We start from the raw sequence: 26159 nt of genomic DNA on the forward strand, positions 1-26159 counted from the left end.
GAAAGATGCATTTTGAGCTTTAGAATGAAACATTAGACAAAAACGGTCTTCTACAAAGTTGTTTGTATTAGTTGAGCCCTTTGTTTGGTTTTATTGAAAATTAGGGTGGACCACATTTTCATAGAAATTGTGTAACTTACTTTCTTATTTGTAGAAATTATATTATACATGCTTTAGCAAAGTTATAAACCATACAATTTCAAGCAACTTTGCCAAAAAAAAAAATTATTGTATCTCTTAAATTGACCGATTTAGAGCTTTTTTCCTACGGTGACATTGGGTGGTCCGAACAAAACTTTTCTGGTTTTCTGGTTCTAGAGTTTTCAATTCAAATTTCTCATCAAAGTAGTCTATGAAACACTTTTAGAGCTTTAAAAAATGCGTAATTTGGTGAGTGAAGAAACTCGCTATCTCTTTCCGTTTAGGAGTTATTGTTGTTTTTCTCTCAAAAACATGCCTACTTTGATTGTGAATATCCCTGATTGGGGCAAACATAAAAAATATCTTTTGACGGCATTCAAAAAACAAAATAAAATTGTATATTATATCAAAAAGTTACAGATGTGTTATTTTTGTAACTCTAATAAAACGTCTTGAAAGTCAAATATTTTTTATCACAAAAACTTTAATAACTTTTGAACTAAAATAAATATCAACAATCTTTTTGCACGAAAATATGCGTTTTGTTAAGTTCTAAAAGTCGTTTATGGACGACTTTGACGAGAAAATAATATTAAAAAAACTAGAGTTGAAAAACTTTTTTTGTTGGACCACCCTGCGTTGATTAGTAAAAAATGCTCTAGATTGGTCAAATTTTGAGCTACATAAAGACTTTTTTTGGCTAAGTTGATCAAAATTTCAAGTTCTACCGCCTTGCCTAAGAACATATACCAGTATTTTGCACATAAAAAAGTTGATTATATGATATGTGTGATATTGTGGACCACCCTAGTTTCAAATGACACAGTATGAAAGCTTACATTTTTAGAAACAATTTTGTTGAAGATCATTTTTGTCTAAAATTTCATTTTCATGCTCAAAATGCAAAATAATAAAGAAATACATACTATGAAAATCTTCAAAATAGTTTTAGAGCCCTATCTTTCTTATTTCAGATTTCTCGTCAAAGCGGTCTATGAACGACTTTAAGAACTTAACAAAACGCAAATTATCATGCAAAAATATTGATGATATCTATTTTAGTTCAAAAGTTATTAAAGTTTTTCTGCTTAAAATCCTTTGTATTTCAAGGCATTTTATTAGAGTTACAAAAATAACACATCTCTAATTTTTTGATTTAATATACAAATTTATTTTGTCTTTTGAATGCCGTCAAAAGATATTTTTTATGTTTGCCCCAATCAGAGATATTCACAATCAAAGCAGGCATGTTTTTGAGAGCAAAACAACAATAACTCCTAAACGGAAGAAGATAGCGAGTTTCTTCACTCACCAAATTACGCATTTTTCAAAGCTCTAAAAGTGTTTCATAGACTACTTTGATGAGAAACTTGAATTGAAAACTCTAGAGCCAGAAAACCAGTTTTGTTCGGACCACCCTATGTCACTGCAGGGAAAAAGCTCTAAATCGGTCAATTTAAGAGATACAAAAAAACTTTTTTTTTTGCAAAGTTGCTTGAAATTGAATGGTCTTTAACTTTGCTAAAGCATGTATAATATAATTTCTACAAATAAGAAAGTTAGTTACACAATTTCTATGAATATGTGGTCCACCCTAATTTTCAATAACACCAAACAAAGGGCTTAACTAATACAAGCAACTTTGTAGAAGACCGTTTTTGTATAATGTTTCATTCTAAAGCTCAAAATGCATCTTTCCGCGTAAAACTGATTCCTGGACCACTGTGCAGTGGAGAAGACTCATCCAGTCGGCGTTGATTCGTCGTAGTGAATTGTAGCCCATTAAGTAAGTATGTTTTGTGCTGTTTTGTATTATGTCGTCTGTTCTGTTTGATTTTCAGTCTTCTGCCTTCTTCTCTGTCTTCCGTTCTGTCTGCCTTTTGGTATTCCGCTGTGTTTTCCGTTTTTTATTCGTTCTGTCGTCTTTCATGTTTTTGTTCCGTCTTCTTTTGATTTCTGTTTTTTTTTGTTCTGTCTTTGACTCTGTATATTGATCTGTTTCCAGTTCGGTCTTCTCTTCTGCCGGCCGTTGTCTCCTCGGTATATTTTCTGTTCTATCTTCGGATCAGTCTTTTGTTGTGGCTTCTGTTCTGTTTTCTGTTCCATATTCTATTTTCTTTTCTGTTCTGTGTTTTGTTCTGTATTCTATTCTGTCGTCTTTTCTCTCTTCTATTCTGTCTTCCGTTCAGTGTTTTGTTCTGTATTCTGTCCTGTTTTTTATTTTTCCATCCATTCTGATTTCTTCTGTTCTGTTTTATGTTGTACATTCTTTTTCGTCTTCAGTTCCTATCTGTTTCTGACTGTTTTCAACTTTACTTAACTTCTACTAGAGCTATATATACTCTATATATACTCTAATATATTAAAAATAATACTGATTGAACTTTTACACTTCACTTCACTGAGAAGAAAAAATACTAGTAATGCGAGCAAATACCATTAACCCCACTACCAGCAGCTTAATTTCTACACCACAAAAATATATTCAAATCGCGATTACTCTTTTTGTTTCTCAATATTTTTGCACCATTTTTTAACAAGTTCTCAAAAAACCATTCCATTTTAAGAATCTATGTCGATATTGACCATCAGTTATCTGCGTTCGAAGATGTTCCGATATTTTTCGATATTTTAAAGATCTTCTTCGGCTGGAGGGGTACCAGCAACATAAATGCTCATTATTCACAAGCGGTTGCACAAATTTGCTTCACTCTTTTCACAATAGACTCTCATCAAAGTATTATTTCGCAAAGCAAACAGCCGAATATGAGAAAAAAATCTGTAGCTTGAGATATTTACGTGAGTTATGGCTACGCGTCGGTCTCCCAAAGAATTTCGTAGTATTGCTGAATTCAATGATCCAATGATCAAAATCGACTCAGATTCTCAGATTAGAAGAGTTTTTTTTTTGAGAACTTGTGAAAAAATGTCACAAAAATATCGAAAAACAAAATAAATTGCGATTTGGATGTTTTTTTGTGGTGAAAAATGATGCTGCTAGAAGAGGGGCTAAACATATTAGAGTAGACATTGAAGAAATCTGTGAATTGCAGACGTTACTAGTGATTTTTAGTATTTTCTTTTTATCTTGTTGCAAAATGAATAAAATGTGCTTTCGTTCTATTTTGTTTTTGTTTTCTATCCGTTTATCTGTTTGTCATGTTTGTTCTGTCGGTTTAATTCTGTAATTGATCAGCTAGCTGTCTTATTTCTGTATTCTGTTCTGTCTTTTGTTCCGTCTTCTGTTCCATCTTCTTTTCTGCCTTCTGTTCTGTCTTCTGTACTGTTTTCTGTTATACCTTCAGTTCTGTTTTATGTTCTGTCTCATGTTTTGTTCTTTTCTGTCTTCTTATGTATCTTCTTATCTGTCTGCTGTTCTTTTTCCTGCCCTGTCGCTTGTCCTGTATTCAGTTCTTTCTTATTTTCTGTAATTTGTACTGTTTTCTATCTGTCAGTTTTTTGATTGTTTTCTATTTATTACCAAGTTTATTTTCTGTTCGTTTTTTATCTGATTCATGTCGGTATTGTGTTTGTTTTCTATATCTTTCCTCTCTGTGTCATATTTGATTTTTGGTTGTTCAGTTCTGTTATACATCAGTTTTCTGTTTAATTTATGTCGGATTTGTCTGTTTTCTGTAAATTTTTGCCTGTTTTTGTGTATATGCTATCTTTTTCCATATTTTTGCCTGTTATCTTTCTTTCGCTGTCTATTTTTTGTCTGTTTGAATGTTTTGTGGATGGAGTACTGTTTTATCGAATATTTGTCTGTTTGAATTTGTTTTCGGAATTAAATGGGGATCTTCCATAAACATTATAGAACATTCATTAACCTTTGCGTCCCGGACCTATTTTTATAACCAAATTTCCGTGATATATTGGCACTTATTTCAATAATTTTTAGCCGATTTCAATAAAGTGTTGGCACAACACCACAACTCTTTCAAATTTCGTGACCTGTACTGGGAACCTCAGTCGGACGAACGGTTCCAGATTTATACGGATGTTCCGTTGGATGTGTACGAAGGACTTTGAACCATTTCAATGATTATTTTGCACGGATCAAACAAAACTAAAGTGTTTGTAGCTGAATTATAAACCGATAGTATATTCATGCGACACATCAATCTTCAATATGATGCAAATTCAGTAATTTCTTGGAAAAATTGGCTTCAATTCAGTTACAAACACTTAAGTTTTGTTTGATTCGTGCAAAATAATTATGGAAATGACCTAATGACCTTCGGAAAGACCCCTCGAAACATCCGTTTCAATGTGGAATCGATTGTCCGACTGAGGTTCCCAGTACAGGTCACGGCACTTGAATGTGTTGTGGTGTTGTGCCAAAATTTTATTTATATCAGCTGAAAATTAGGGAAGCTGGAGCCAAAGATCACGGAAATTTGGCTGAGAAAATTTATCAGCGACGCAAAGGTTCATCATGCATTCAGCTCCTTGGGTTATATAGATTTTTTCTTTGCTCTTCCTAGCAGAGCATCCCATAGAAGCGACATCCGGTTGTAAAGCTGAGAGCGTGTTTCGAGAGACCGAACATTTTTGTATCTCTGGAGAAAGAAAATTTGGATTTAAAAAAAAGTGGCGTTATGATTATCGTTCGGCCGGTAAATAATAGTCTTTTTTAAGAAATCCTATCATAAATTACGCTTTTGCAACTGGAGACCATTTTGCCCCAGAGCATTTTAGAGTTTGGAGTATAATTTTAAAAACAAGAAACGTGAAAATGTATTCCAAATCGGGTGTTTTTAAGGAGTTATGATCACGTGCTCTCTCAAGGCTTTTCACAAGAGTTCTCCCTGGGATCTCCACAGCGAGAACAGCTTCTACAGTGGTGTCCATTCTAAAAAGACCCTGAACCGTCTGAGAAACGAAGACATACCTCTTCAGCATGGTATTGTCCGAATTTTCCTCGTTAGCCACCACATAACTCTTCATAGAGGTCTTCATGTAAGTGTGCATCGAAGTAAGAGGTATGTGTTGTAATCACTAGTCCGTGTTGGTTACCACTTTTCTGTTGGGTCTTTCATTTTGCCTGCTGTTGTTTCTTTCTGTTCTGTTTCCTTTCTTGTCCGCCGTTATTTTTCCTGTTCTGCCTGCCGTTTAGTCTTCTCCCATACCTTGAGTTATTTTTTTGCTCTCTTTACTCTTTTATCTCCTGTTATGTTCTCTGCTCGGTTTTCTGTTTGGTCTTCATTCATTCTTCTTTTTTGTATCCCGTTCTGTCTTCGTTTTTGCCTCTTTACTGTCATCTGTTCTGTTTTTTTCTGCTTTCTGTTCTGTCTAATGCACTGCCTTTAGTTTTGTCTTCTGTTCTGCCTTCAGTTCTGCATTAAGTTCTGTCTTTTATTTTGTCTTTTGTCCTGTTTTCTGTTTTGTCTTTGTTTTTGTCTTCTTTACTTCTTTCTAACTGATCTTTTTTTGTTATCAAGATTATTTTACGTTATTTTGGTCTGTTTGTTTTTATTTGTTTTTTTGTCTGTTCTCTCTCTGTGGCCTGTTTAATTTCTGTCTGATTCATGTCTTTATCTATCAGTTTGCTGGACAATTTCTATTGGTTTTCATCTGTTTTCGTTTGTTTTCTTGATGGTTTTGTCGTTTGTTGTTTCTCTTTTTTTTCTTTTTGAATATTTCTTGTCTGCTCTTTATCTGTTTCATCGATTATTTGTCGGTTATAATTATGTTTTCTGGTCCTCCTTTTTTTTCGTTCTTTGTTTGCTAGTGTTTGCTAGCCTTCAATAAGGAGGGCCCTAAAATAAAAAAAAATCATAGAACGATCATGAAGCATGCATTCAGTTCTTCCAGTAATACAGATTATCCTCCCTCTTCCTGAAAGAGTATCGCATAAAAGCGACAACGTGACGTAAGACAGGACGTCTTGTCGAGGTTCTATCGTTAGCATAAAACTCAAGAAATTGAATGAAATGTTGGGTTTTAAATAAATGGCGGTCTGATTTGGCTAGTATTTTACAACTACCGAAAAGCTAAACATTACATATAATTTGCAATTGGATTAGATGGACATCTAATCCAATTGCAAATTATATGTAATGTTTAGCTTTTCGGTAGTTGTTAAACTTCCACTCGGCTGGTTGGCCGTAAACCACGATTCATAATTAAAACAAGTAGTATTTTACAGTTTTCTTCCAAGTAATACCGTTTTTGTATGCTTGTGCTTTTCAAGACCATTATGTCCCAGAGAGTATTGTAGTGTATAATTTTCAAACAAAAAGCGTGAAAAAGTAGTTTTTTAAATCGAGTGTTTTCAGGGAGTTTTAACGTAGAGTTTCATCAGGGTTCTCTGCTTTCCATAAGGTTTTTCACAAGAGTCCTCTCAGGGATCTCCACATCGAGTACAGAGTAATCTTTACTGGGAATCCACAGGTGTCTTCTTTTTAATATAGGCTTCACGTCTCCACTGGGGTCGAATCTGCTTCTTAGATCTGCTTTATGAGCATTTCTACAGCTATTAAGTAAGAGCTTTGTTTGTCAAAATTTTCATTTGCAATTATATCGTGTATGCAGTGCCGGATCTGGGGTTCGGGGGGCCCCAGGTAAGATTTATTAAAGGGGGCCCTTTAGTACAAAAACAGCACGTTTTGAGATTCTACAAACCAGCGTATTGAATTTGAGTTTTGAAGGAGATGTTCGGTTGAAATATATGAAATAAAATAATAAATATATGCAAAGACGCTTTGGGATTTTTTTTGAAGTTTTTGGATTCTATGTAATTTGCATGTTGTAAAAAAAAACAATGCCGTTTTTCTCAAAAGCTTTCAACCCTCTCATGAGAAAAAGTGCATTTTCCACTTTTCTAATTGTTCTCAATTTCGCCGCTAGTTGATACAATAACAAACACGTTTTCTTAAATTGTATATGCAATTATTTTATTTTATTTTAAGTTTTAAATTAAGAGAGCAAAAGTTGTTTCAAGAATTCAACAATTTTGCCTCATACATGGCAATGCTACTTTTCGCTTAGCACTACTTCCAAAAAACGCCCTTTTCTTCTCTGGACATTCCATATCCAAAAAAAATTCTGGCATTCATCATTTTTGCAACATCAAACGTTTCAAAATTTTACCTGTTTTGAATAATTTTGAAATTCTCACAAGTGATTCTTTCCTCTGAATTATTAGCATCATTTTTTAAGTTGAAATCGATCAAATGTCGCTCTTGTGTCTAGTTGTTGGCTAAATATGAAATTTACTTTTTTAATCAACTAAACAAGTATATTATAAGTACAATTTTCCAGTTGTACTCTGGTTGCCGCATTCTTTCGAAACAAACATTTCAAGGTATTTATATTACATGGATTATGATCAAAGTTAACTATGAGCCTTTGCTGAATTCGAAGGAAACTTCAACAACTACGACATATAAAATAGAAAAGAACTTATAAATACTGATGACTACGTCACAAAAGACTTTCCATTACACTTCAAGTTTCTTACAGCATTTCAAATATGTTAAAATTTTAAAGTTCTGATAATAAACCAATAACCTCCTCAAATTTTATCAAAAATGTTTTAAGGTTTAGATATATTATTTAAGATTATGCAAAAATGTTGAGCGCATTTTCAATTCCAATATTTTTTTTTAAACTAAGGCGAGAAGAAGTTTGAAGCTTTTGGTTCAACATTTAGGATTATTGTAACATATTGATGGATAATAATAGTACAAACCATACTGTGTGATTCAGACATTAAAAAAAGAATTAAAATATCTACACAAATATTCGAATGTTTAACATTAGATTTATGTATCTGAATAGAAAAGATTGAAAAGTATTTCATAATATTTTTTTATTTTAATTTTGATTCCTTGGGGGCCCCTCTAATCGGGGGGCCCGGGGCATTTGCCCCCTTGGCACCCCCAAATTCGGGCCTGCGTGTATGTAAACTGTTTTTCCTGCGTGTATGTATACTGCTTCTCCAAGAAAATCAATAAAATTTCCATTACTAAAGTATGCAGAACCATCTGGAATTGAACAGCATTGTTGGAAATTTCCTCATTAGTTTCAACATTACCCGAGGAGGAAGGTATAACTCGCAATAACTTATGCATACCATATTTTGGTATCATACCATAATTAGGTATTGTTCAGTTATCATTACCTCATTTTGGTATTATAATGGTATTTAAAAAAAATGTTTAAAACAATTAAAAATACTTCATTTTGGTATTCGATAGGTATTAAGGACTGCTGGAGGTATTAAACAATTATTGAAAAAAATCACTTTGATATGAAAATCCATCAAGTATTATTTAGGTATTACAATACCTGATCTAATTATCAGCTTGGTATTTGTAGAATATGCTGAAGGTATTATTTGAGGTATTTTACCTCTTATGCAGGGCTCATTCATACCTCACTCAGATTGTAGGTATTGGAAATTATCTGGTATGGAAGACCTCAATTTGGTATTCAGTAGTTATTTTATTCTGCTCGGGCACTCTAACTGTCTTCATCGATGTCTTCACATAGAGTTCTTCCTGACCACAAAAGTTTTATAAAAAATATCCTCACGAAAAAACATCACTGAAGAGGCCAGAAATCTGCACAAATAAGTCTTTTCCTTAAGTTACAAAGAAAACTAAGTTTTTTTTTAAGTCTTATCCAAATTTCCAGGAATTTGAACGGTAACAAAAACTTAAATTTTGTTACCGAGATGAGCCAACCTTGGGCTGCAAAATCTCTTTAATAAAGAATATAATAATAATAATAATAAATTGTGTTTATTCAATCTACTATGTGAAAAACATTTTGTAGTTTTTATGTTTGAAAATAAAACATATTTCCTCCTTCGACAGCTTATTGGTGGTCGGTTAACCTAACCTAACCGCGGGATCGCATCTCTTCGCAAATGAGTGTAAACCCGTCCGAATTAGCCAAGGCTCGTCACCTACTATCTTCCAATTAGCTATCCACCCTTCTTCTTCTTCAGTGAACCAAACTATGGCCGTAATCGCAAACAATCGTGCTCTCATTTGCGCCGCTTCGGCGCGGTTTCTTCAAATTTCTTTCAAATTTTCATATCTCTCTAGGTAGATCTTTCAGCTCGATTTAAAAAGTGAAACCCGGCTAGCAGCTGCAACAGTCAGTTGCGATGTGTCTTTTTGACCCATCTGTCCGGAGCGAATTGGGGGAACATCTCGAACCCCAGGTGGTGGGAAATTCACCTCTTCAGCCCCCCCTGAACCCCTAGCTTGAGTCCGTACTACTCGAAAGCGAGATTAGATTCAACCGCGAAACCGTGATCCGGGCCAAATCATAATCTCTTTACTTTCGGTTCGTAGACTTGGTCTCTACGGAAGATGAGTGTGAAATGGATCTGTCACTTGGCAGATTTATTTTCGCCTAGACCCGGCAGGGGCCCAGTTGTCACGATCGCGATTTGACATGGCGGTGAGCGATCCATACGTTTCGGTAAATGGGAGCAAACGGAGAGAACTTACCGTAATTCGCTGCAGTTGGTGAGTTCGGTGAAGACGCGCAGTAGGCTACGACAACAGGGGATGAGATCATAAATTGTCATTTCACGTGGCCCTGTGGACAAAAAAAGCAGGGAGAGAGAGAAAAAAGTGTGAATGTTTTGAATGATTGTTATCGTTTTTTGTTTGAAACATAGACACACAGAGGCGAGAAGACTTTCCCCTCGGTTCAATCGGCCGCCGAATCGCGAGTGAGCGAAATTCTTTTCTCATGCATGAACGATTACGACCGATCGCTATCATCAGGCCGTCATCATCGTCGTTGGGTATGGGCCCATATCACTTCTGCGTCCCGCGCGGTCGGTAGTGTAAAAGCGTGAACATAAATTATTCACAGCCGCGCAGCATATTGGCTGTTTGAGACTAGCGGCGCGGCGGCGGTTGGCTTGTGCGATGTTGTCGAGTGTGCTAGAGCGACGACGAGATTCGAGATTGATAATGGTTACGGGCCATAGATGTTCAGTTTTTGAAAAAAGCTTGCAAAAACAACAATTTCGTTCGATTTTTGGTCTTGAGAACCAAAAAATGGTGACTACAGTCAAAACAGAGTCCTCAATCCTAATTCTTGTCTCAAAACATTTCTCATAGATAGAAATATCAAATCATTGAGAATGAGGAATTTTTGCCATGATTTTCTAAACCCAGACCACTGTGACGGCCGATGATCTGTGTGGCTCTCCCTCTCTATGGGCGGAAAATATGGACCATGTAGGAAGCACACAGGACGACGACGCCGACGACAGTAGTAGGCTAGCCAGAAGAGTTGTTGAATATGAGAAGGCATGGCCGAGATTGGAAGCGCGCGATAGCGATTCGATGGTTACGCTTTTACCGGCCTACTGAGAGCGTGGGAGCGTAGATTTTCAAATGGTTCGGGTTGGATACGAGATGGGCTTGGCCCGCACTTGAAGTGTGAAAATTCAACACTCAGTGGTCATTTCGACGGATCCTTGAGGATAAAGATTCCAAAAATAGAAGTTTCTAGAGGAGAATTTGAATTTGTTGGATCTTGAACTCCATTAGGAACATCAAGGTTTCCTTCAAAATCGCAAAGAAAGGCGACTGTCGCATTTTGCCGGAAACTCTTAAAGATCGCGACCTTCTTCTCAAACATCTAGAAGAGAAGAATCACATATGTTTAACTTAGGACGTCAAAATTAAACGTTTGTTCAAGGTTGTCTCGAAAGGTCTCTCAAGTGACTATAAGTTACCTGAAAAGATCAAAAATGGAATAAATGAATTACTTGGATTTTCAAGTAATCATTATAAAAATGCGAGACCAATCTAGAATTTGTCAGAAAGGGCTTTTTCAAGAATATTATTAAGTTCACTTTAACAAAAGTGATCTAAATAATACTAAAGCTTAAGAAAAAAAAAGTACTCTTTTTCGATGTCCATGTGACAAGGGACCATTTTCAGAAACTTGTAGGAAATTTCCAGAACCCCACTCAATACCGTCAGTGTTAGAAGTGAGGTCATGATACCAAACATTGCCGCATGGATGCTTAATGCATGATTTGCTGAGGTTCTTCTCATACTAAGAACGTCTGTCATGTGAAGCAAGATACCAAAAAGTTTGTACGCCATAATTGCGAGGGAAACCATAAGTCTTACTTTTGGGATTGCCGACCGTATCAGGCAGATGAATTCCTCAGACAGAATCTTCAACAATTCTCATTAACGATTGCTTGCTTATACTCATTCACAAGCTAATTTGCTTTCCGTCGGGCAGCCGTTCGAATTTTTCAATTTAGAACGGATTTACCCAAAGAAAATCCTAGACCAATATGGTAGCAGGTAATTTAACACTAGGAGCCGCGGGATGAAAAACATCTGTATGGATTTTCGGCTATATCTCAGTGATGGCTCAACAGATTTCCGAATTTTTTTCACGTGTCTCATGTCCATATCCTCAAGTTTTATACGAATGGAAGAAACTATTCTTAGGGGTGTTCAAATTTCGCCTAGAGCAATTGATCCAATACAATTTTTTTGATAACTGGATGACTTCATGAGAATCGTGTCATATCTTACTGAAAAAGTCACTACTTTAAGTTTATCAAATTCGAAAAAATCGTGAATAATAAGGAGAATAACGCATATATTTGAAAACAAATAATTCAAGCATCCCTAACAAGGCAAATTTGGGTAGGTCACTAGTTTCGACAAAATATTTTACTACAATTTGAACCCGTTGATCTAGATAAATTTCATGTTTTATTATGAACGTCCTAGTTTAAAAGATCGTTTTGCAATGTTGTTCAATGAGACATCTCCAACATTTTTTCGATATAAATTTGCTTGTATGAGTGCAGTGAACATGTTTGGGCAGGAATATAAATATTTGATTACACTCAAAATTTAAATTACTGAGAAGTACTAAGAAATACCTCTTTTTCTTAACTTTTTGCCTATGAACCGAAATAGAAAGCAATGACATGTAGTTTTTTTCGATTTGTTTTTTTGTTTGCAGTAGTCCATCGAACATGTTTGATTATTAAAAGAAATTCGAAATTACACCCAAAATTTATATTACTTAAAAGCTTTATAAGTTCCTAGTTTTTTTATTTGTTTTCGTATGAATCAGATTTCAAAATGATAACATGTAGTTTTAGGGTTGTGCTACTTTTCTCCGAAAGTCGCTTTCCCGAATAGCCCAATTCCTCGAAAAGATTTTGCTACTCATAATTGCCATGACTTCATATTTTTCAGGGTGGTATATGAACCGGTCATCTGATATGCACCCTTCAAAATTTTACTGGCGGTTCTTTTGTGTTACAACGTTTTCGATGTCTTTTAGCAATATGTGCTTGGTCGAGAATGACCAAATAATAAAACCTTTTTTTGATTGCTTATCGTTATTTCTAGTTCACCGCCCTGCATGCCCCTATGAACTGCATCACTTTTCGGGGAAACGAGTCATTCGGGAAACTACTGTTCGGGGAAATGACATGCGGGGAAACGACATTCGAGTTGAGCAGCATAATCAGTTTTCAGACATAAAATATATTGAAATAAGTTCAGTGAACATGTTTGACCAGAAATAAAAATTTTGGATTACACTCAACATCTCTTTTATTGAAAAACCTACGAAAAACCCAAATTTCCGTCCTAGGGAACATGTTTGGACTGAAATAGTAATTTTTGGATGCACTCAAAATTTCGTTTACCAAAAAAAATACGAAAAAACTTATTGATGTTAATTGTGTCGCTTCAAAACAAGTATCAAACCAACGACATGTAGTTTTTCGACATAAATTTTAATGAACAAGAACGGTGCCTATGTTTGAGCAGAGAGAGAGGACTTTTCTTCAGATTGAAGTCTACTTTTTGCCTAAAAACCCGCCAAAACCTCAATTTTCAATACCTATTTGCCAGTAAATCAGAATTGAAATCGACTAAACATAGTTTTTCAGTATTAAATTTCTATTAAAAGTGCAGACAACATGTTCAAAAGAAATAGTTTTTAACTAAAAGTTACGAAAACCTCACTTATATCAACTATCCTTTATCTGTAAATCTAAATTTAATGTGTAAAAAAAATTAATTTCGAAACAGACACTTGTCATCGCTTTCAATTTGATTTCCTGGCAAACAGACTTGAAAAAATAATGTTTTTTCAGAAAATTACATGAAATTTCTTAGAGAAGTACAAGAAATTTCTTAGAGAAGTACAAGACCTATATCCAATATTTATCGTTCTACTCAAACAAGCGCACTGTTTGTCCACAATCAAATTTATGTAAAGAAACTTCATGCCATCGTTTTGAAACTCGATTTACAGGCAAATAGTTATAATAAAATACGTATTTCCGTAGTTTTTAAGTGAAATAAATTTGACGTGCAACCAAAAATTACTATTTCTGCCTAAACATGTTCACTAGATTCCTTCAATAGAGTTCATGCCACAAAAACTACAAGTCATTGTTTTGAACATTGTTTTAAATTGAATATTGAGGGATTTTTGTAGGTTTTTAGCAAAAGATATTTAGTGTGTAATATTTTTGCTCAAACATGTACAATGGACACGTACAATGCAGTTTATGCGGAAAAAAATACATGTCGTCGCTTTGAAATTAAATTTATAGACAAACAGGTTTAAAAAATAGGATTCAAAATCAAAATAAGTTTTAAGTGTTATTTAGTATTTCTCTTTCTATTCATATATGTTCTTTTGACTACTGTTATCCATTTATTGTCGTGAAAACTACCTATCAGTTCTTTGAATTTTGGTTCATAGGCAAACAGTTAAGAATAAAAGGTATTTCTTGATTATTTTCAGTTATTTAAATTTTGAGTGTAATCCAAAATTTATAGTTCTGCGCAGACAAATTCTCTGTAATTCTGAAAGCAAATTTGTGTCGAAAAAAATACAAAATTATATCATTGAACAACATGACAGAAGCAAGTTCTTATCTACGATGTTGCTACCAAAAGATAGAACTGATCTAGATCAGTTACAAGTTATTTAGAGCAAATCCAAGGGAATCAAAATGTAGTGCAACTTAGAGACGAGACTCGTGGAGACGGTGGTCTTTTTCTGTGACTGATGATTTTTTTCTTATTCCTCTCTGTGTTAACATCAATCACGAGCAAGCCGTTCAAACTCTCACAGGAACATCTCAGCAAAAAAATATTGCGTTTGCCTCACATCGAAGCATAAATAGGCTTCTGTGTGAAATTTCATACCAGTAAACGAAGCACACATTATAAATAACTAGCCTTGTAGTTAGATTTATCGGCATCTTTGGAAAAACTGCTCTACTGACTGAGATTTTTAATAACAGTTTATTTTGAATACAATACTTTTCACCTTTTCAGCCATGAAAACCACGGGCTGCATTTGACGTTTCATGACAGCGGAATCTGGGCTGCATACCCGAGCAAAATTTAATAGCTAAATGATAACAAATCATGATACCTGATTATCACCGTTTGATAACTGATTTTGTTAGGACCTTGGCTGAATTAACAGCCAATATAACAAAAATAAAAGCTCAAATTGGTTTGTCGAATAACAAAGTAATAATTAATTATGTTATCATTGAGTTCAAGTTGATAACTAAATTTGCATCATCATATATTTTTGAATTTTGTGGTCATAAATCAAGGAAAAGTGTTGAGTGACGAATGTTTTAAATTGACCTTACGCTTCAAATAATTTTACAAAATTTTGTATGACGAAAAGTCAACTATGTTCAATAACACATGCTTTATAAAAATGGTATAGGAAAGATGTGTGATAACATATTTTGTTATCAACCGATTATCGAAAATGTCTGTCATGGATACAATGATAACAAATTATGTTATCATTCGGTTATTATTGATAACATAATATCAAAAAGATAACAGCGATAATAAAAGTTGTTATCATTTTGATGTCATCCAGTTATCCGACTTTGCTCGGGTATGACGTTGATATTTTCCACTTCGTGAGTTTTTCTCAGTCCAAAATACATTGACGAAGTTTCAAAGAACACTAAACGTTTTGGCATGTGAATCCTGTGATCTACAAAAAATCTGCTTCGTTAGGGATGCTCAAAATATTTTTTTTCACATGCATTATTTGTCTAGGTAACAAGTGACCTTGGGGTTTGATAAACCTGACATTAAAACATTAGCGGTGTAATTTGACCAAGCATTACAATCTTATTTGAACTCTTAGATCTTCTTTGGATGGTGGAGAGATATTATCCTCAATCCAAGAGCGCTTTGATGCAATACCGTATTTCGATATGACGCTTCAAAAGATCTTGATAGTTGTTCAATGGCACAGATAATGTTTCAATCTTAAACAGAAAATCAAGACTTTTCGACTGGTCCTGTGCTTCTAGACATAGATAAAGCATTCAACATCATGGTTTGATTTTCAAACTGAAAAACTTTTATTTAAACAAACAGTTCAAAACTAGACACAGTCTTAACTAAATACATCTAAATAATGTGTACAATCATTCTGAAATGAATGCGATCATTTCAACTATTATTGCCCTACCAGAGGGTAATTAACTTGGAAATTGCATTAGAGCACAGCCCACCAATCACCTTGAACGCTGAACAGTTTCTTCCAGCCAGCTCACATATCCCAGTCAAATACCAGCAAATTAATTATAAATCACACTGAAACATTTCACGCACCTTCCCTGCAGGAGCCTCTATCTTTTCCTCTCCCTAGAGTAAAACCACGTTAATCGTACACGGTGCGAATGACTTTCCCCGCTGGGAAAACGATCGGCCCGACGGAAAAGGGCATAAATTCAATAGGACCGCACAAAACTAAATTAAAATATCATAGCATTACGAATTTGAGAAATTATCCACACTAGATACCACCAGTGCATGTATTAGCGGTCCGCTCTCGTCGAACGGATCTCTATCCTCCACAGGAAGGCAAATATCGCACTCCAGGGCTTCAGTGTCCGAGCCTCAGTTGAACGCAAAGTTGGCCATTTATCAGCGGGGAAGCTTTAGTTGGGCCCTCTGGCGTCGTGGCCTGTGGTCGATGGTCTTGTAGTTTTTCGGTTAATGCACTTGTGAGCACTTAAAAACAATCCGTACAAGTTAAGACAAAAAACATTAATAGATTTGTGAGGAAATTCATTTGCAAAGCTCTCATTCAAAGATGGGAGTGAAACATTCCGACACTTTAGTCCAATTAGTTCTGAACGAAACTGCTGATTTCGAAGATTAAATTCATAAAATCAGCAATCAAAGCAAGCCATTTAACGAGTGTGGTCTAATGAAACCATAAAATCCGCAAATCGAGATATCAATCAAAGTGTGCGCATATGATTATATTCCTTTTCTGCTTCTATCAATAACTTTTGAAGCTAAGGCAAGACCTACTGGGTATGAGGCGGCCCGGGCAATCAAAATGGAAATTGTAATAAAAAAATCACTTGCGAGTTTCTGCCTCACTTTTGTCGTGATGGATGGATGGATGGATGATAAATTAACGATCGATGATGAGTGGATTCTTATCGCTGTTGATGAATGAATGTGCGAATGGGTAGCTTTTTTGCAGTTTTATTGCCATCATAACGTGGAATAATTACGTGTTTGTGAAATGGCCGTTGCGTCGCTGGAGGTAAAATGGCATAGGACTGATTTTCGAGCACTTGAATTTAAGAATTTTTAGAGAATGCTTCTCAGCTTAGTGCTCAATGAGCACTTTCACAGTTATTAACTGAGAACTAAATTTGTCAAAGTTGCCATTTTCGCATTCGTATATCGTGTGGCATGTACGGTGATACTCTACGCTCAGTGAAGTCAAGGAACTGTCCATTGCGAAAAGATCCTGGACCGACCGGAAATCGAACGCAGACACCTTCAGCATGGCTCTGCTTTGTAGCCGTGGACTCTAACCACTCGTCTAAGGAAGGCCCCAAAGACTCATTGCAACATTGTAATCTCTCAAATGACACAAAACATGTGATCCTTGAACCCGTTCAACAATGATCGCCAAACATCACATTCAAATGCATCAACTCCAATCACTCTCGCAAACTGTCACATTTCCCCCATTCCAAATCGATTTGTCAATCCGCCACAGATCATCAGCGGTACCTATAACCATAGATCCGCAATATTGTATGCAGATTGCCATAGCTTTGAGGGGAAATCCGCGCAGTTCGCCTATCGTGCGTTCGCAACTCGTCACGCGCAATTTACGGTCATGTCCTAAAATAAATCATCTCCATATTCCACAGCTCTTTCAGTCAGCAGCACTGCTGCATATCTTGTGGCATCTCGCGGATCGATGGGAAAATACCCCTAGCTGCCAAGTGCGATGCGATCCACTTCAGTCCTGGGGGGAAGAAGGGGGGAAGTCAAGTGCAGTGTCGATGCCAAATATGTTAATGTCGGTGGCTCCCACGCGGCGCACGTTCGCACCCGGGTTGCATATGGCAAAATGCATTCCCTTCCCATAGTTCGACGGGTAGGTTCAGGTGCCGATGCAGCCGGTGTGTGAGCGATGGATGACTGCAGTGGCGTAGGAATAGGAGGGGGCATTCACCCCTTAGAATCCTGAAGATCCGGTTTTCTCCAAATGTTCTTGAACACCACAACTGAATTTATGATAATTTTAACGGGAAATGCATTTGATTATATATAAAAACTAATGGTCCCGCAAACTTCGTCTTGCCATCAAATAGGCTGTTGAAAAGCGCTTTTGACCGTCCCATACAATATGACAGTTCCGTTCACGCTCGTTTTATTTTCAACTTTCTCGGTGAATATTTTGGAATTTTTATACACACAAACACGTCGGAACCCTTGACGAATAAAGCGGAGAAAAAATCATCCAAATCCGTTGACCCGTTCGTAAGCCATTTTGTGACATACAAACACCATTCCATTTTTATTTTTATAGATAGATAGATGATCGAAAACATCTTCATGAGCTCAAACAGACATTTTCCGAAAAATAATAAAGAAACTCACGTTCTTCAGAACTTGAGTCAAAATATTTTGAAAATCTTTTTTTTTTGATATTGAAACCATCATGATGTCGGTCGACTCAAAACTACTTAAAATAATATTTTTTTTTGCGTGGCAGCAAATTTCCTTTCAATCACGTAAAGTTCATGCCTATGAAAATTTGCTAGTGAAATCATACAAAATTTTTCGATATATATCAACGTACTGTAATTGTCATTATATATCTAATATGATATTTTATTATCAGAATGATTTTATGCTCATTTCAATCGTTTATTTAAGTTTTCCACGCATATTGTTATTGAGAACCCAAAACGGCGACCAAAAAAATTGATTCCGACCAGTTAAATCATGCTGGTCTAGTCTGGGATAGTTTAGATCAATTGTTAATTATTTCGTACTGTACAATAACTCATGAGGCTTTAATATTCTTAATCCAGATTTTTTGTTCTGCACTACGACTAAAAGGGTTTTTTGGGCTTTATTTCATTTGATCGAAAGTACATTTAGTCGAAGAGACATTTAGTCTAAAATCCTCAAAACATTTCGACGAACAGAAAGCATATTTTGAAATGGTTTATTGAAAAATCATGTGGTATGATAGACATGTGGCCGAAATGTAACTTTTGCCCTATGGTTTGAACATTTGATCAAAAGTTTGTTTTAGATAAACATAAATTTGATCGAAGTTCAGTCATGATTCGTTATACGCATTGATTTTTTGTATTCTCTGTTTTACGACATTGATCGGATAACTTATTCTTTTCAATAATCTGAATTATCAACTAACGATTCTGTAATCTTATTATTGAATTTCATACAACTATTTGTTCGTGATCTAAAGTATGCAAATAATAATTCTCTAATACCCAAATTTTTATTATCGATTTAAGTATCAATTTTCAAAATCTTAAATCGATCTAAACACGTTTTTGACAATGAATTATTTTTATTCACAAATTAATGAATTTTGGTTTTTGATTTTTCTTATTTTTATTTTTGAACATCCCTATCCTTTTTCATTTTTTCTTGTAGTCTTTTCTGAGTACCGATTTTCGACAATAATAAAAATTAGAGTGTTTGCCGTACTTTTGAAAACATAAAATTTTTATTTTTTTTTCTGCGACATATTTCATTTTCCGTGTTGTTAACGGAAAAATCGATTTGAAATTATTTCAATTCCATGAAGCTCTTCTTGATTGTAGAAAAATATAAAATGTACAAATTTTTGTACTACGCGTTAAACTAGATCAAGGTATTTGTAGGTTATAAAAATGTAAGGTTTCAATGGTCACGATGAGAGCACTGAAAAGTATTTTGATGGAAAATAACTAAACAAAAAAAGGTCCTTATTTTGCATTTCGAATGAGGTAAGACGAGTTGATTGCGGTGACAAAAGTCGGCTTGCTTTAATTTGAGATCAGCTTTTCTGGACTTACAAAACAAGGATGAATGAAAAAGCAGCATAAAATGCCAAATACTCAAAGAGTTGATCAACATGTTGGAAAAGTATGGTTCTTCAAATTTTATATCAAAATATTGCTAACTGCACATTGATTGTTGTCAAAATAACCAGTACTTGTTGTGTTGTCAAAATAACCAGTACTTTTTTTCCAATTGTAATTGAACGTTTTCGACCAAATGTCCATTCGACAAAATGTCCCTTCGAGCAAACGTACTTTCGACTAAATGTCTTCCGACCGAAATGACTTTCGACCAAATGTCATAGATTAAAGATGAATCTATGACATTTGGTCGAATGACGTTTAGGCGAAAGCATATGTGGTCGAACGGATATTTCGATGAGTGGACATTTAGTCGAAAAACAAATAGGTTGGTTTAAGAAGCATATGGCATTTGGTGGAAAGGGCATTTGAATACGGATTAGAAGGAGTATTTTGCTGAGTAATATTTTGTCGTTAATACGCATTGATTGCGTTATTTGTATTTTTACGATTCTTGCTATCATTTTCCTCATTCAGGCAGGTTTTGCGAGTTGGATGAATCGCAACAAGTTTTTTTGCAAATGGAATCAACTCAACTTTTGTCACACCAGTTGATTTATCTCACCTACAGTTATTCCTTCAATTTATTTAGTTATGTCAGTTATGGAAAATTTGGCTTTAGGACATTTGGTCGAAAGTACATTTGATCGAAGGGACATTTGGTCGAATAGACGTTTGGTCGAATGAACTTAGAACATTATTTTGTACGAAATTTCGTTTGATTCAACAGATATATTTTGCACAATGAATGATCTCAAGTTTATTTTGGGCAACCATACTTTTCATCAGAACCTCATGACGAATCTATCTTTTTTTATACCTACGCTTTATAGCGTGGTTAGCATGCATTTATTAGTGTCTATGAAGGATTAATTATTCTTGTACATGTACTCATTCTTCGTTACACAGTTGTTGTAATTTTAAACATAGTGGAATTTATTATTCTTTAAAAATGTCATCGTTCTTTTTATAAATTTGTTGATCTTTATCCTATGACAACTTTGATTGTAAGTGCTCGGAAGCTTTATTACGTATCAAGTTTTACAGCGTACGACCGTGGTAAGAATTTGGAATGCGGGGACCAAACCTGACTCGGTTGAGCATGGCCACGTTGAATTGTCTGCTTATAATGCACTTTTATATTGGTCGTTGAAATTGTTGAAATTTAGCGTGATATAATTTGTGTACCATCCCTAACATCTCCTACCATACATGCTTTCCGGTTTTTCAATCTCAATCTGTGTATTAATGACAAAATATCACTCTGTAAAACAATCTGAAAAGTTCGACAAAATTTTCGACTAAATGTCCTCTGGACCAAATGTCATAAAATGTCATATACTTCTTGAAGCAATTTAATTCTTTTCGACCAAATGTCCATTCGACGAAATGTCCATTCGACCATATGTACTTTCGACTAAATGTCATAGATTCTACAAATTTCATTCAAATCGGTTCATTAATGATCCAGATCCAACCCTTTACAGTTGACCATTTTGTATGAAAAATCCAAGAAGTTGCAAATGTTTTGTCCAATACTGTACATGCGAGAATAATCGATTGGCAAATACATCTATCATTTGAAAACTTTAAAAGTGCTCATGAGAAAGGTGAGAAGAAGGCTCTGCCCCAGTAGGGACGTAACGCCAACAATTCTAGATGTGTTTCCAGATTGCAGGATTTCTTCACTAAATCGCAAAATGCACTCAAATTCTTCTGTATAGAATATCTATAGAAAATTTAGAGACGATTCCGTGAGAATCTTTGGTACTATCCCAAGAAAAATCCCACGAAAAAGTATTGAATACATTTCGGGTGAAATTTAGAGACCTCTAAAGTTAAAAAAAAATGTTCGAGTTACATGTAACAAAATGACCTCCGTCACATTCAACACCATCTTCCATTGAAGTTTTAAATTACATGTTGGCTTCAGTATGTGTAAAATTTTATGAAATGTAATATAAAAAATTAACGTTGTATAAATTGGCTGCAAACATAAGATTTTTTGTCAGCTTCAGGAAGCTTTTGGATTCATTTTCGTAACAATATTTGGATGCACAGTATTGGACATTATCCCCCGGAAACACACATGTTATTATTGTGTATTATCTACTGATATATGACCAAAACTAGTCATATATAAGTTGATAATACTCAATTATAACATGAGTGTTGCTCGGGTCTATCTTCTATCTTCTATCTTCTATCTTCTATCTTCTATCTTCTATCTTCTATCTTCTATCTTCTATCTTCTATCTTCTATCTTCTATCTTCTATCTTCTATCTTCTATCTTCTATCTTCTATCTTCTATCTTCTATCTTCTATCTTCTATCTTCTATCTTCTATCTTCTATCTTCTATCTTCTATCTTCTATCTTCTATCTTCTATCTTCTATCTTCTATCTTCTATCTTCTATCTTCTATCTTCTATCTTCTATCTTCTATCTTCTATCTTCTATCTTCTATCTTCTATCTTCTATCTTCTATCTTCTATCTTCTATCTTCTATCTTCTATCTTCTATCTTCTATCTTCTATCTTCTATCTTCTATCTTCTTCTTCTTCTTCTAGCTAAAAAAAACTGTGTGGTGTTTGTCTGTCACGAATTGGCTCACGAACTGAATTCTCACACAAACCGTGAAGAGATGCAACGTGTTCGTGTGAAATTAAATAAATGAATGGTATCGTTTTGTCGCAAATTCCGAGCAGACTCATATTCCGAAAACTCATTTTCTGTATATCAGTCAATTGCAATTCAGTTTTACCGTCTTCAAATCTGTTTTATCAGGAGTAGTGATGATTCACTTATTCGAAGTTAATAAACTAGCTCAGTTAAATTTATTTGCGAAATTATTCATTTGGATTCGATTTATTCGTACTGTTCGGAATTTGAATCAAAATGTTGTTCCATTCTTTTGCATAAAAAACAGTATTAAACAACTTAAAATAAACATTTTCATCGACACACTGAACAGCTAAGAGTTAGACTTTGTGAAGAACTTAAAATTTTCACATATATCAGCTAATGTATGCCGATCAGATGTATTTGAAGTTAGGATTTAGAACAACCATCAGTTCGATCTCGATAAATTTCGTTTAACATTTAAGCATTAGCAGCATATTTGTCAAAAACGTGATTTACTTCATTTTACGCGAAAAATGTAGAATTTACGTAAATTTCCATTTTATTTTTTTCCCATCTCGAAACATGTTGATGAAAAGTCACAAAAGCAAAAGTTAAGATTTGTTTTGGCATAGAGATTTTTTATAATTTAAAAATTGATGATTCGAATATTGTGATTTTTCAGATGAGTGAAATTTATATGATTTTTCAGCTGTGGCGAAATTTTGAGATAAATCTGAGCACTAGAAGCTACGATCCAGACCTCCAAACTTGAGCATTATAAAGCATGAAAAAGGGCCAGTGCTAACTTTATGCTGTTCAGTATGTGTAGCTAGTAGTTTTCTTTAAGCTTTTAATGATATTTCTGGAGCAAGCAAACCAATATCTCTGAAGCAATGTATAGAATGAACCCTCGAGATAATTTTAGAAGAATTGAATAGAATAGTACTGAACAGTAAAGTCTGCAGAATTCAATGCAAGATTACACATAAAAAATCTAAAGGTATTCTTGAAGAAAACTTTAGATAAATATCAGAAGAAATTCTAGGTAATTGTTGCAAGAATATAACCAGAAAATCTTGTAAGAATCATTTGAGATTTATTTTCAATATTTCACTGTATGAATTTTGATGAAATAATAAAAGATGTTTCAATGTTAAAAATGGTTAAAAATATGGAAGTGAATTAGAGTAAAATTCCTGAAGACAAAGCTAATATATCGAGTGGAGGAACTACGGGACGAGTTTTTGAGACAGTAAATGGCAAATTTAAAGAATTTTCTGAAAGAATCGTAGGTATGTACAACTCTTAGGTTTTTTTTTTTTGATAAATCTGTTAAAGAATTTCCTGAAACATTTACAGAGATGTTCCTGAAAATCATTCTGAAAAAAAAAATGTTGATGGAGCATTTGGAATATCCTGTACTATTGCAAGAGGAAAATTCCGAAATTTATCAAGAAATTTTTGGAAGGCTCGAAGAAGTTTTCGTTGATTTTCTATATTGAAGTTGAAGGAATCGTTTTGGAACAATCATCAAAAGTGTGCAAAAAGTATGAAATTAAGTATTTGCAGTTATTGCAAGGAAATTACATCTCTGGTACCACAATATGCTAGGCCCTTTTAGATCCTTTTCAGAAAAAAATCCCAGCTACGCCAATGCTGCCACTTCTGATGATCTTCACCCGGCGCAAAATGAGGGAACAGGTCCGCGTCCGTCGCTCGCAGATCTTGCCATCTTGAGAAAGAGGCTCACGGTGTCTCGGATCGGTGAGGATTGAAGACCTGACGGAATATGATCAGCAGCATCCGCGGCGACTGATCCCACGCCATCACCACCGTTAGCACACTAGAAGCAGCACAATATGAACTTGAGACGTTCGGTCGTTTGGATGGGGCCAAGGAACGGCCCGGTGCGATGTTTTCGCCATGGGGGCAATTTCAATTTGATAAATAAATTAAAAACAATCATGCGGTCTGGTCCCCACTGAATGACGTTTGTGGAGGGGGAGGGATCTCCAGCTGGACATCTGCTTTCCACGCAAGCGGCGCACCGGACGACCGAAGTGAGCAATAACGACGACGAGGACCGTAAGGAGGATGTGATTTAATAAATGCAATAGAAGAAATTATCGAACACCGACGGTAACTGCCGGTTGTGGTAATTTTCTCCGACGGGGTCGTCTCATCGCGATTGGACTTTGAAGAAAGGTTCCATCCGCGTCCATGCACTGGGGGTTACATCCGAGCAATGATAATTTAATTTTCCAGTACTGCACTCAAGGCGCACGGAGACGAAATGGGCTCATCGTGAACTGCTGCGTGTCTACATGTCGTAAATTAGCGTGCGAACTTCGGAGCGATTCCGGTCAATCCAACGTGCCAGTTGGATGCCATTTTCCGGCAAGGCAGTTTAATGAAAATTTATCGACACTCGCATGGGTCGCGGGTCCTAGATTGAGGGAGAAAATGAGGTTCGTCGCTTACGAAGAGCGTTGAAGTCTTTCGAAGCCCAGCGTAAGAATTCGAACGTGAGAGCAAAGAATGATTGTTGGAATTCAAAATTTCCTTCGGATTCAATTTGATGAGATCGCCACCTTTTAAACATGAGAAAGTCAGCTTGGTATTGTCCGCCCAGCCACTCTCACATCTATCATTACCATAAATTTTAAATACAGCTCTATTTCCGGTCTGTCGGCCATCAGTGGGCTCAGTTTGCTCCAAATTCATCACCATCGCTGCCATTGACCATTGTGTGCTCGCTGATGAGCGTCGAGAGACCCCCGCAACCGTGCCTTAATGTGCGAGATTTGTTTTCATTTCTATTTTGTTACTCAAGGGGTTCATCCGTCGGTTTCCGGTCGGAACTTGACCACTTCTTAAGTGGTCCGTCTCGTCACCACCGTTGTGCCTTTCGGGGGTCTCGCGATGGGAATGTACGTTTTTACGAGAGTTTAAGAGCCTAAGAGTGACTTTACCCTTTCTGGTGGGAAGATGCATTTCGAGTAGAAAGTGGAGCAATTTGTGCGTGGTTCAATATTTGGATGCGAGTTTTATGGGATTTATGCTACGTTTGGGCTACTTAGTCGTATTATGTTATGAACGGCTTCCGTGATATCAAACCTCTAATGCTCAACATCGTCATATAAATGGGTCCCATTTGGTTGCAATCTCAAACACTTTAATTTGTGTATTTCTTTTCTAAATTATATGATCATCAACAGGTATTGGCAGGTTTTTAACGAACCCACAAGGGCAATCTCTTCTAAATATTTTAGCTTCGAATGATTTCCATGGCCACTTTGAGAAAGAAGATTTAATATGACCATATAATCCATCAAACAATCAGTCCCCGCTATCTTTACGTTCAACAATTGATAAGAACAAGACCGTCTAGCAATTAGTGTCTTACTCTATTCTGGATTAAAATACTGACATTGGAGGCACACGTTGATTTACGTGTATCAAAAAGTCAGTAGAAATTTTTCTTCCGTCAAATGCGACAAAAAGAAGGTAGTCGATTTTTCACACTTGTACCATCATCAATTGGTGCCTTAGAAAGATTGTCCCTTAACTCGAAATTAATTGTGTGCAACTGTTTTTGTTTTGGTCACCGTACAGAGCGACGGTTTTGTGACTGTAATGGCGGCGCATGTACTTTGTTTCAACTTAAAGAACTTTTTGTTTTGTGTTTGTTGCTCGCCAGGAGCGTTATCATGCTGTCTCCGATACGGAGTGACTTGCCGTTAGACCTGAGTGTGAAGGCAGACTACCTCCCGGAAGGTAGTGAAACTAATATTTATTATATACTAGAAGGTGACTGTTCGAATTCTAGCGATGGATATGACAGGATGGGCTCTCACTTTTTTCGTCTTCAGTACCGCCTAAAGCTTTCTAATGAAATAAATCAATGTTCCACAGTCAAATAAGGTTGAGCTTCTTTG

At 35.5% G+C, this 26159-nt stretch overlaps 1 protein-coding gene across 1 annotated transcript in view; it reads right to left on the minus strand.

Annotated features, from left to right (window-relative positions):
• The window catches only part of LOC5570081 (transcriptional activator/repressor MOT3), a 478653-nt gene that overhangs the window by 112886 nt on the left and 339608 nt on the right, over positions 1-26159 (minus strand). The window contains exon 3 of the mRNA XM_021850381.1: positions 9612-9702. The gene's annotated coding sequence lies outside the window, so the exon portion shown is untranslated. The remainder of the gene's footprint in view (positions 1-9611; positions 9703-26159) is intronic.

The sequence above is a fragment of the Aedes aegypti genome, chromosome 3 (assembly GCF_002204515.2).
Source record: "Aedes aegypti strain LVP_AGWG chromosome 3, AaegL5.0 Primary Assembly, whole genome shotgun sequence".
NCBI classification, from domain to species: domain Eukaryota; kingdom Metazoa; phylum Arthropoda; class Insecta; order Diptera; family Culicidae; genus Aedes; species Aedes aegypti.